Below are 12,500 nucleotides of genomic sequence, written 5' to 3' on the forward strand. Positions count from 1 at the left end.
GTTGCCTTTTAGTGATCGATCGATCCGATTGAAACAAAACAAAACAAAACAAAACAAAACAACACAACTTTTTTTTTTCCTTTTTGTAAAGATTCTGTTTATTTTCTCCTGAGACACAGTGAGTGAGAGAGTCGGACACACAGGCAGAGGGGAGAAGCAGGCTCCATGCTTGGAACCCGACGTGGGACTCTGATGCCGGGCCTCCAGGATCAGGCCCCGGGCTGAAGGCGGCGCTCAACCGCCGAGCCACCCGGGCTGCCCACCTTTTTCTTTTTCTTTTTTTCTTTTAATTTTTTTTTTATTTTCAGAAGATTTTAGGTGTATGCGATGTTTACACCCAGGTTAGGGCTCATCCTCGCAACCGAGAAATATAGAGTCCCACACTCCACCGACAGTGCCAGCCAGCAGTCACGCACCCCTTCATCGATTTCATTTGTTCATTTGCTTGCTTGCTTGCTTGCTTGCTTGCTTGCTTCCTGGCTTGCTTATGTATACATTCATTCAGCCGGTCAGTCGGTCAGCCGATCAGTTCAGTCAGTCAGTCAGTCAGTCCTTTTAATTAATCATTCATTCTTTCCTGTTTTAGAGGTGTTCTTTATTTAACCATGAGAGACACACAGAGACAGGCATTGACAGACGCGGAGAGAAGCAGGCTCCCCGCGGGGAGCCCCAAGTGGGAGCCGGGGGCCCCAGGACCCCAGGATGATGACCTGACCCCAAGGCAGATGCTGAACACGGAGCTACCCAGGCGTCCCCGTTGCTTGACTTTTCAGGGGAGGCAGACAGGCAACGTGCATTCAGTGGCACGGAAATAGAGCCCAACTAGTGCTGAGTTTTCTGTGAGCCGTTTGGCCCTGGGTCAGTGTGAAAGCCAATGGAGCAGGGCCCAGAAACGTTCAAGGCTGAGAATTTCCTTCCTCCATAATCATTTCACAGACGCTTAATTGAAAGTGGTATCTACCTATCGTATGGCAAGTCTTTCTCTGTTTGGGTTCTAGCCAAGACCCAGAGAGTCGAAGCCCCCAACCTCAGGGACTGAAAGTCGCCAGTTGGATGCAGAGATAGTTAGGCAGGCAGGCAGGCAGGCAGGCAGGCAGAGCCGGAAAGGCAGGCGCCACACCGGTGAGTCCAGGTGTGAGGAATGTGGGATCGCAGGGCAGCTGGGTCGCAGCCTGGTCCGGATCCGCCCGGGTCAGTAGCGTTTCCTGACACAGGACGGCAGGACGGGGCGCCAAAGAGGGGCCTTGGGGTGGCTTTCCTCCTCCGCCTCCTTGGGATGGGGACATCTGCCCCACTCGGGGCATGCCCCGCACCCGCCCACGCGCCCACCCCCACACGCTGGCCACCGGTCGGTCCCGCAGGCGCCTGCCTTCCGAACCACCCAGGCTGCACCGGTTCCATGTCCGGTTCCGGTTCCGGTTCCGGCCCAGGCTCCGGCCCCAGGCAAGGGCGCACTTGCAAATATCATCCATGGGAGGCTTCCTGCTGCCCTCACTCCTACAGATCCGGGACACCGGAGGGTGGGGGGGTGGGAGCGGTTCCCAGATGGGATGTAGAAATGTCCGCCAACCGAAACCCCGTCCTTCCCGCGTCATCTCCCCACGACGTGACGCGACACCCTGTGCGGTGTGTGGAGAGAGACCCTTTGTCTCGCCGCCACCGCTACAGCAACCGAGGACAGTCCTCAAACAGGAGCACGGTCCCATGAGCATCGGTCCCATCTGAACCTATTCCCTAGTTGGGGATCCTAGGGTGTGTCTAGGGATAGACCTGGAGCACGAGGTCCTGTGTGTGGGAACCAGATGAACGAACGCGCAAGACCGACCGTGGGTGGCGGTGGGAAGGAAGAGGTGCGGACGAGGTGTGCCCGGGTGGCATACCCGCGTTTGAGCGGCTGCCTTCCACTCGGCTCCCGGCATCATCACAGCGTTTTGGGGATCCAGCACCGCACCGGGCTCCCCGCGTGGAGCCTGCTTCTCCCTCTGCCTGCCTCCCGGCCTCCTTCTGTGTATCTCCCTTGAATAAATACAGTTTATTTATTCATTTATTTGTTAAAGATTTTATTTATTTATTTATTTATTTATTTATTTATTTATTCGAGAGAGAGAGAGAGAGAGAGAGAGAGAGAGAGAGGGAGGGAGGGAGAGAGAGAGAGAGAGAGAGGCAGAGATCCCATGCCCAATCAATTTAATTAAGAAATTAAACTTAGGGATCCCTGGGTGGCGCAGCGGTTTGGCGCCTGCCTTTGGCCCAGGGCGCGATCCTGGAGACCCGGGATCGAATCCCACGTCGGGCTCCCGGTGCATGGAGCCTGCTTCTCCCTCTGCCTGTGTCTCTGCCTCTCTCTCTCTCTCTCTGTATGACTATCAAAAATAAATAATTAAAAAAAAAAAAAAAAGAAATTAAACTTAAGGGATCCCTGGGTGACTCAGCGGTTTGGCGCCGCCTGCAGCCTGTGGTGTGATCCTGGAGACCCGGGATCCAGTCCCACATCAGGCTCCCTGCATGGAGCCTGCTTCTCCCTCTGTCTGTGTCTCTGCCTCTCTCTCTCCCTCTCTCTCTCTCTCCCTGACTAAAAAAAAAATCCTTAAAAATAATGAATGAATGAATGAATGAATAATAAATGAATGAATAAATAAATAAATAGATAAATAAATAAATAAAATTTTAAAAATTAAAAAAAAGAGAGTTAAAAAATGGAATGGACAGATAACTTGGCGAGGAGGATGTGTGAAGGTATGTAATGCCGCTGAGCGACTCTAGGCTTAGAAAGGGTTACAAGGTTCCACCGTAGGTGACGCCTGTCTTTTGGACCACAACCGAAACACAAAACAAGACCCCCTGTCCCTGGCTCAGAGTAAGGGATTTCCTGGGTCAGGCTGGAGGGGGTTCCTGTGGTCCGCAGAGTGCAGAACCCCGGTTCAGCCATCTGGACTCTTTTCTTCCTGTCCTCGGAGACAGGCGTGGTCGCAGACGGCACACGCCTGTAAAGGCAAGGCCAGAAGGAAGAACTTCAGCATCCCTTTGGCTCTTCTTTTCTGTTCTTCCGGTTGTTGTGGTTCCGGTGTTGTTGAGCCTCAGCATTTCCAAGCACCTTGTAGGGGCAACCTGGGAGGCTCGCTGAGGTAAAGCAGCTGACTCTCGGTTTCGTCCGCCAGGAGGTGGCACTCTTGACTCGCCCAGTGAGGCCGTGGCGACCTCTGGAAGGAAGGTATCAGGCTCAGGGTTTCCGAGGGGCTCGGCTGGCTCCCCGAGAAGTGGATCTGAGTGTCTCCAGGCTGTCCGATCCTATCTGAGTCTTAGGATGCGATTCCAGGGGCCCGTGGCCCACTCGGTCAGTAGAGAGCACGGCTCTTGACCTCCAGGTCGTGAGTGCGAGCCCTACCTTGGGAGTAGAGATCACTTTGACAAATGGACCCGGGGGGGGGGGGGGGGCGGGGGGGCGCGGGGGGGGGGGGAGGGGAGGGGAGGGAGGAGGGGAGGGCGGCGTGGGGACTGGGGGAGGTCGAAAGAAAGAGAAACAGACGCCATTCTACTCAGGGAAGGCCTTGGTGATACAGGGGATCCTTCCAACGGTGTCTGGTTACAATGAGAACGGATTCCCACCGACCTTCTGAAGAGGATTTAACAATCGCCAAAAAAAAAAGGAAGATGACTCACTGAGAGTTTCTGAACTCTGTTCAGGGTTTCTTGGAACTCATTCAGTTCCACGTTGTTCCTTTCTGTTCGGCTTCCATGCAGCTTTTTCATTAGTTCCGGCAACTCCTACTGTATGTAGTTGGACGATCTCCGGATGACCAGACACCGGGATTCGTCCAGAGTGCTTTCCGCGAAGCTTCTGAAAGGCAGACCGTATTGTTGCAAGACCTTCTGAACAACACCTGCACGTGACAGGGAGGTCACCCACGGACGGACGTGCCTAAAGACCCGATGAGAATTCATTATAATGCAGTCGAGAGGAAAATCCGACCAGTTTCTGTCACACACACACACACACACCCACACACACACACTCACACACAACACACGCAGGCACGCACGCAGAGCATTTAAACAGTTCGAATGTGGAGGGATGGCACTCTACCAGGACACGTTACAAGTTTAGGAATTTCATTTCGTGTTTGGAACACCGGCAGCATTCACCCACGCAATATAATCTAAGAGGGCTTATGATTCTTTGTCTGACAGTGCTTCTCATGGTCCTTCCCATAACAGGTAAACGACCTATAGTAGTCAAGAGACTCTATTTAGGGTTTGGCATTCTGGGATCCGCTGAGAATCCACGAACGGATGAAGGAACCCGTAGACAGACAGCCAGGCAGCCAACCAGCCAACCAAAAACATCTCAGAAGTTTTCAAGGCACATGCCTACAAAGGATCACGGATCATAACAAAACGGAAATCTTCATTGTCTCTTTCGCCAAGGTGGCCCCTAGGAGATTCTACAGGTGCTCTTAGAGTTGTCCCCCAAAATGAAGCTCCTTTAACGTGGAGAAGTGTTCACTCTTACGTAGGGGAAGACCGGATAAAAACGAATCCAAAAAATAAAATAAATAAGTAAATAACAGAAAAAGTTAAACAACAACAACAACAACCACCAAAAAAAAAGGAATCTAAAAACCTTGCTGTTCTGGGCAGGTAAAGGGAGAAACACACACACACACACACACACACACACACACACACACACCCAAAAACAAACAAACAAAAAAACCCCAACCAAACCAAACCAAACCAAGCCAAGCCAAGCCAAACAAACAAACAAACAAAAAAGCACATTGTCTTTGTCTTTTCTTCTCTGTTCACACTCTTATCAAGAGTAGACTACCAATGCAAGAGAATCTCGTCATTTTAGCAGAGAGAAGAGCCAAATCTCAGTTGTACACCAGTATACTAGTAAAACCCACTTCTCCCAATCTCAGTCCGTCCTGACCACGCCTACAATTACTTTTCAAAGAGTCTGCTTCTGGGACGCCTTGGGTGGCTCAGCGGTGGTGGAAGGTCTGCCTTTGGCTCAGGGCCTGATCCCAGGGGTCCTGGGATCCAGACCCGCATCGGGCTCCCCAGTGGAGCCTACTTCTTCCCCTGCCTGTGTCTCTGCCTCTCTCTCTCTCTCTCTCTCTCTCTCCCTGTCTCTCTCTCTTTCTCTGTCTCTGTCTGGCTTTCTCCGTCTCTGTCTCTCTTTATCTCTCTGTCTCTCTGTGTCTGTCTCTCTTTATCTCTCTGCCTCTCTTTTCTCTGCCTGTCTCTCTCTGTGTCTCTCTCCCCTTCTCTCTGTCTCTGTCTCTCTTCCTTTCTCTCTCTCTCTCTGTCTGTCTCTGTCTCTCTTTGTCTGTCTCTGTCTCTCTCTTTCTCTCTCTCTCTCCCATGAATACATAAATAAAATCCAAAAAAAAAAAAAGAAAACAAAAAACAAATCTCAAAAATCTCCTTCAGAAATCCCTTCTATAATTTCTTTTTCCGTTCCGTCAGTCTTTTTTTTTTTTAATTATTTATTTTTGATAGTCATACAGAGAGAGAGAGAGAGAGGCAGAGACACAGGCAGAGGGAGAAGCAGGCTCTATGCACCGGGAGCCCGACGTGGGATTCGTTCCCGGGTCTCCAGGATCTCGCCCTGGGCCAAAGGCAGGCGCCAAACCGCTGCGCCACCCAGGGATCCCCCGTTCCGTCAGTCTTAAGTGTTCTTTCTCTAAATAGGTGGGCTTTGGGACACCCGTGTGCCTCAGCCTTTGATCGTCTGGCTTGGGCTCAGGGCGTGATCCCAGACTCCTGGGACTGAGTCCCATATCAGGGTCCTCGCATGGAGCCTGCTTCCCTTGTCTCTCTGCCTGTCCCTGTGTCTCTCATCTCATGAAGAAGTAAATAAAATCTTAAAAAAAAAAAAGCCAGAGTCATTTCAGGACAGATTCATTTTCTTTAACCACCACCACCACCACCACCACCACCACCCGCATTTTGTACATGTCTCCTACTATCTCACACACAGAGGTTGTTTTCCTTGTCGTTAACCAGTAGTCTCGATTCCATGTGGCAGATTTTTAAAAATTGTACTTATTTTACACTTTTTGAGCGAGGAGAGAGGAGAGAGGAGAGAGAGAGAGAGCACTTTGTGAAGGGGGAAGGGAGAGAGAGAGACAGAGACAGAGACATAGGCAGAAGCAGGCTCCCCACAGGGAGCCAGATGTGGAAATGGGTCCGGACTCGGACACTCCCCCCCCACCGCCCCAGAATTGGGCCCTGACCCAAAGGCCGATGCTCAACCCCTCAACCGCTGAGCCACCCAGGCGGCAGACTGTTAACTCCTAGAAACCTCAGTCTCTGGTGAAAAGCAAGTAGGAACCACGGGCACATTGCCTATCATACCAGAAATCCTTAGATTGTCAAATGGATGAATACATGTGATAGTTTTTAGAAACACGTGTGTGTGTGTGTGTGTGTGTGTGTGTGTGTGTGTGTGTGTATGCGTATGTATTGTTGGGCTGGCTGAGAGACAGGGGCACCCAAAATGGCGGACATCTCAAACTGGGTCAAAATGGCTGATCTTCCCGTCAAAGCAGCAGCCCTGACCACCACATCATCTACAGTAAGTCGAAGCCTAGATGGGAAACCGAAACGTTCCATCCAGGACTTTCCAGCCAGGAACCACCCCCACCCCCACCCCCACCCCCTCCCCCGATACTACCCCCACCCCAACCCCCCGGGCAATCACCTAAGGACACAGTGTTCCCTTGTCTAATTTGTCAAGGGACCCACCCGGATCCAGAGCCGGAACCAAGAAGGCTTAAAAACCCCCACAGTCCCCAACCCCGCGCGACTTCCCTGTCTCTGGAGAGGACTTCCCTGTCTCTGGCCACCTCTCCTAGTCATGGAACCTCGCCCAGGAGCGCTCCCCATTAAAGCACTCTCGAACCTACTACCTGGCTCTGCTGGTTTTTCTGTTATTTCTCCGCTGTTCATTTTGTAAAAACCTAACATGTAGGACACAAATTTTTTTTTTAAGATTTGATGTGTGTGTGTGTGTGTGTGTGTGTGAGAGAGAGAGAGAGAGAGAGGCAAAGACACAGAGGGAGAAGCAGGCTCCAATGCAGGGAGCCTGACGTGGGACTCGATCCTGGGACTCCAGGATCATGCCCTGGGCTGAAGGTGGCACTAAAACGCTGAGCCACAGGGGCTACCCTGTATGATACAATTGTTAAGGAAGCACGAAACAGGGGATCCCTGGGTGGCTCAGCGGTTTAGCACCTGCCTTTGGCCCAGGGCGTGATCCTGGAGTCCCGGGATCGAGTCCTACATCGGGGGTTCCTGCAGGGAGCCCGCTTCTCCCTCTGCCTGTGTCTCTGCCTGTGTGTGTGTGTGTGTGTGTGTGTGTGTGCGTGCGCGTGTATGTCTCATGAATTGTGAATTAAAATTTAAAAAAAGAGGAAGGAAAAAAGAAACAAACAAACCTGAAACACGTTTACTAACACACCCAGGTATCTGCAGGTTTCCTGAATCAGACAAAAGAGAAACACAAAAACTGAGGTGGGGGGAGGGGGGAAGGAAGAAAAGGGCAAGGGGTGGAGGAGGAAAACACAACACCACCAAACAAAAAAAAACCACCTTGGGTGTCTCATTGACTCACACTCTAGTATTTTACCTTCTGTTGGAAAGACAGACGCCAGGTATCCGGTGAACTGAACCCACTTTATCAATTAAGCTAGTTATACCTTCAAAGTTCCAGGTCACCAAAGATTTGGGAAGGTATTGTAAAAGTTTAACCTATAGACCTTTTTTCATCTTTTTCTTTTTTTCTTTCTTTCTTTCTTTCTTTTTTTTTTACCTGCTTGCTCGTAACAAGGAAAAGTACACGAGACAGACAAAATCGATCATTTGAAGTAGTTTCCGTGGACAAATCCTCAGAAGCACAACTTAACCAATCCGTTGAGTTCACAGCAAAAGTTGAGTACGCCCGTCCCTCGGGGCCTGGACCCTCGGGCATCCTTCCGGGTCGGTCCTGGGGGAACAAGGGGATAAGTAGTTCTCCTTTTCTTTGCTGTGCCTGTGGGGTCTAACAAGACACCACACGTGTCTTGTTTCTTTGTAATGATGTGGCAGAGGGGTGTATCTCGATCACCACCATTCCAGGGCCCACAAACTGTGACGGGAGCACAGCGCATCCCACCGCCCACCCCAACCCCAACGGCGGCGGGGGTGGGGGTGGGTGGGGGCAAAGCTGGTCATCCGTGTGAAGTGTGACGGTGATAGCTCCCAGGACACGTCTTCTTACAGGAAACCCACAGGGACCGCGGATACGCAGAGATGACTGAGGCCGATGTAAATCCGAAGGCCTACCCCGTGGCAGATGCCCACCTCACCAAGAAACTCCTGGACGCTTGTTCAGCAGTCCTGTAATTACAAGCAGCTTCGGAAAGGAGCTCACGGAGCCACCAAAACCCTCCACGGAGGCATCCCTGAGTTCATCCTGATGGCTGGCTGCAGACGCCGAGCCCCTGGAGGTCATCCCGCACCTTCCGCTGCCTGCCGCGCCGCGTGAAGAGAAGAACGTGCCCTACGTGTGTTCGTGCGCTCCAAGCAGGCCCTCGGGTGGGCCTGCGGGGTGTCCGGGTGTCCTAGTGTCATTTGCCAATACGCTCCTGCCGTCTGCTTTGGTAACGTGACGTCGTTCCCCTTCTCCCCCCAAATCCCAACCCATGCCCCTGAGGGTGGCAGGGCAGCAGCCTACCAAAGAGATGTGCTGCAGACTTCGAGGCTACCTGGGTGAGTCAGACAGACGGCAGCTGACGTAAGGAGTTGAGAAGTGGCTAGGGAAAAAAAAGAAAAGAAAAAGAAAGAAAGAAAGAAAGAAAGAAAGAAAGAAAGAAAGAAAGAAAGAGAGGGTCCACTGATGATGCCGGAATGAAGTCTGAGCAAGTCACGGAGACGTGACCGGAAGCTACAGCAGAGACCTCGGAATCAAGGAAACATGCTCTCTGGTGAATGGAGTCGTCTTTCACGGACGCTCCGTACCAGGTCTGAGAGGCCTTACGCCTGTTTCCTGCCAGAATCGGATCAGATGTATGTATCCTTTATCACATCAGACGGACAGAGCCAGCCTGTCATTCTGGTGAGCATCCTAATAAAGAAATATCTTCAAACTCCACCGCACCCCCCCTCCAAAAAATAAAGGAAACCAACAACCATGCATTGGCTCCAAAGGCGTAGATGTCGCCCCAGCCCCCCCCCCCCGCCGCCCCGCGTCCTCAAAAAACTCAATCTATGTGTTCCCCACTCCCACTGTCAGGCTCCCGTGGTGGCCCAATGGCTCGGGTGATTTTTGCTCCTTACAGGGGGGCGGCGGGATGAGGAGGGGGGGCGGCGATGGCGTTGGAGGCACCCGGGATGATGGCAGAGGAGTTGACCACTCCATCCACAGGAGTGTTGCAGAAACGGGGGGGGGGTGTGCGGGGGCCACGGGGGAGGCGGAGGCGCAGAGGCGGCAAGGCAGTCCCCGCCCCCGCCAGGACTGAGACAGATTTAAAGGTTTTTATTTTTTTCCTTTTTTTTTTAAGGATTTCTTTATTTACTCCTGAGAGACACAGAGAGAGGCAGACAGACACACAGGCAGAGGGAGAAGCAGGCTCCCCGCAGGCAGGGAACCGGATGCGGGCACAGGACCCCAGGGTATCCCTTCCACCTCCCCAACCCCCCCCCCCCCCCCCCCGCATCACGCCCTGAGAGGAAGGCAGCCGCCCAACCACTGAGCCACCCAGGTGTCCACCCGTCCCTCTTGTCCCTCTTTTCCTTTCTCTATCCGTCAACCTTCCAGCCTTCCGCCTCCAACGCCCCCTGTTCCTTCATGTCGGCTTCCTCCTGGAAAACAGGACTTGTCCGTGGTTGCCTTTCAGCCCTCTGAAAGAGGTGGAGGTGCAGGCAGTGGGTTGGGCATCGGTTCTGGTGCTCGTGCGTGCGTGCGTGCATGCGTGCGGACTTCGGATTTCTGGCGTCTGCCTGCCTGGCCTGCTTTCCCCGTCTTCTTCATGATTTGGACTCATGGGAAGTGTGTGTGTGTGTGGGGGGGGGAGTCGGGTCCTTATTTCTCTGGACCACCTCTTGGGTCCCATCCCACGAGGCATCTTTCTGATGGGGTGACCTGGAAGTCCGAACGTAGGGAATTTTCTTTTCTTTCTTTCTTTCTCTTTCTTTCTTTCTTTTTATTTTTACCAGATTTTGAGAGAGAGAGAGAGAGAGAGAGAGAGAAAGGGGCAGAGACCTAGGCAGAGGGAGAAGCAGGCTCCAATGCAAGGAGCTCGATGTGGGGCTGGATCCCCGGATCCTGTGATCAGGACGTGCCCCTAAGGCAGATGCTCCACACGGAGCCACCCAGGCGTCCCCGTTTCTGTATTATAAGGGAGACAGAGAGGCAACCTGTGTTCAGAGGGACGGAAACAGAGCCCGTGTGCTGAGGTTTCTCGGAGCCCTTTGGACCTTTGGCCGGTGCGAAAGCCAAGGGAGCGGGGCCCAGAAACGTTCAAGGCTGAGAATTCCCTTGCTCAATATTCATTTCGCAGATGCCTGATTGCAAGTGGTATGGAATGGAATGGAATGGAATGGAATGGAATGGAATGGAATGGTATGGCATGGCATGGCAAACGTGTCTGTCTGTTTGGGTTACTAGCAGGACCCAGAGAGCCGAAGCTCTCGACCTCAGGGACTTGAAGTTGCAAGTTGGATGCCAGAGATAGAGAGGTAGGCTCAGGCAGGCAGGGCCAGAAAGCTGGCTCGCCCGCCCGGGGAGTCCAGGTGTGAGGCATATGGGATCGCAGGGCAGCTGGGACACAGCCTGGTCCGGATCCACCCAGGTCAGTAGCGTTTCCCGACTCAGGAAAACGTCGGGTGCCCAAGCAGGGCCTTCCTTAGGGATGTTTCGCTCCCCCTCCCCCTCCCCTTCCCCCTCTCCGGGACGGGGACATCTGCACCGCTAGGGGGCGCAGCGGCCGCCGCCGGCGGCGGCAGCGTCTTCCGAACCACCCATGCCGCCCCGGTTCCGGTTCCGGTTCCAGCCCCCGGGAAGGGCGCACTTGGAAACGTCATCCGAGGCGTCCTGGAGCCCTCACCCCCAAAGATCCGGGACACCGGACGGCGGGCTTCTTTCCGGATCTGTTGTAGAAATGTCCGCAAGGGGATCTCTGGGTGGCTCAGCGGTTTAGTGCCTGCTTTTGGCCCAGAGTGCGATCCTGGAGTCCCGGGATCGAGTCCCACGTCGGGCTCCCGGCATGGAGCCTGCTTCTCCCTCCTCCTGTGTCTCTGCCTCTCTCTCTCTCTTTCTCTATCATAAATAAATAAATAAATAAATAAATAAATAAATAAATAAATAAATCTTAAAAAAAAAAAAGAAATGTCCACAACCCCAAAGCTGTCCTTCCTGCCTCACGTCCCCACGCCCCGGCACCGTGTGCCCAGGGAGAGGGGCCCTCCGCTTTGTCGCCACCGCTACAGCAGACAAGAACACGTCCTCAGCACAAGAACGGTCCCATGAGAATCGGCCCCGTCTTAGCTTATTCCCTAGGCGGATACGGTAGGGTGTCGTCTAGAGATAGACGTAGAGCACGAGGTCGCGTGCAGGAAGCAGAGGAACACGCAAGGCCGTGGGGGAAGCAATGGGGAGTAAGAGGGGTGCGTTAGGGACGCCCGGGATCGAATCCCACATCGGGCTCCCAGTGTATGGAGCCTGCTTCTCCCTCTGCCTGTGTCTCTGTCTGTCTGTCTGTCTCTCTCTCTCTCTCTCTGTGTGTGTGTGTGTGTGACTATCATAAATAAATAAAAATTTAAAAACAAAAAAAAGAAGAAAAAAGAAAGAAAGAAAGAAAGAAAGAAAGAAAGAAAGAAAAAGAAAGAAAGAAAAAGAAAAACTAAAAAAAAAAAAAAAGGCCAACTTGCGGCAACAGCGGGTGGCCCCGGCAGTCGAGCTCCGCCTTCAGCCCAGGGCGTGGTCTTGGAGACACGGGCTCAGAGTCCCACGTCGGGCATCCTGGATGGAGCCTGATACTCCGTCTCTCCGTCTCTGACAAAAGAAAGAAAGAAAGAAAGAAAGAAAGAAAGAAAGAAAGAAAGAAAGAAAGAAAGAAAGAAAGAACAATGAATAATGAATGAATGAACGAATAAAAAGTAAGCACATAAGCAAGTACATCCATCCATCCATCCATCCATCCATCCATCCATGCATCCATGCATCCATCCATCCAAACAAACAAACCTTCCAAGAAAAGAAAGAAAAGAAAAGGCCAACTTGCGGGAACGGCCGGGTGGCCCCGCGGTCGAGGTCCACCTTCAGCCCCGGGCGTGGTCCTGGAGACGCGGGCTCAGAGTCCCACGTCAGGCGCCCTGGATGGAGCCTGCTTCTCCGTCTTTCCGTCTCTGATAAATCAATCGATCAATCAATAGTAAGCAAATAAGTAAGTAAATACATACATACATACATACATACATACATACATACATACATAGAAACCTCCCCCCCCCAA

The 12,500-nt window shown here is 52.5% G+C and overlaps 1 pseudogene; it reads left to right on the forward strand.

Moving 5' to 3' along the window:
* Window positions 1-7,848: 7,848 nt before the first annotated feature.
* LOC121489345 lies at window positions 7,849-9,150 on the forward strand (annotated as a pseudogene).
* Window positions 9,151-12,500: the final 3,350 nt, after the last annotated feature.

The sequence above is a fragment of the Vulpes lagopus genome, chromosome 4 (genome assembly GCF_018345385.1).
Source record: "Vulpes lagopus strain Blue_001 chromosome 4, ASM1834538v1, whole genome shotgun sequence".
NCBI lineage: Eukaryota > Metazoa > Chordata > Mammalia > Carnivora > Canidae > Vulpes > Vulpes lagopus.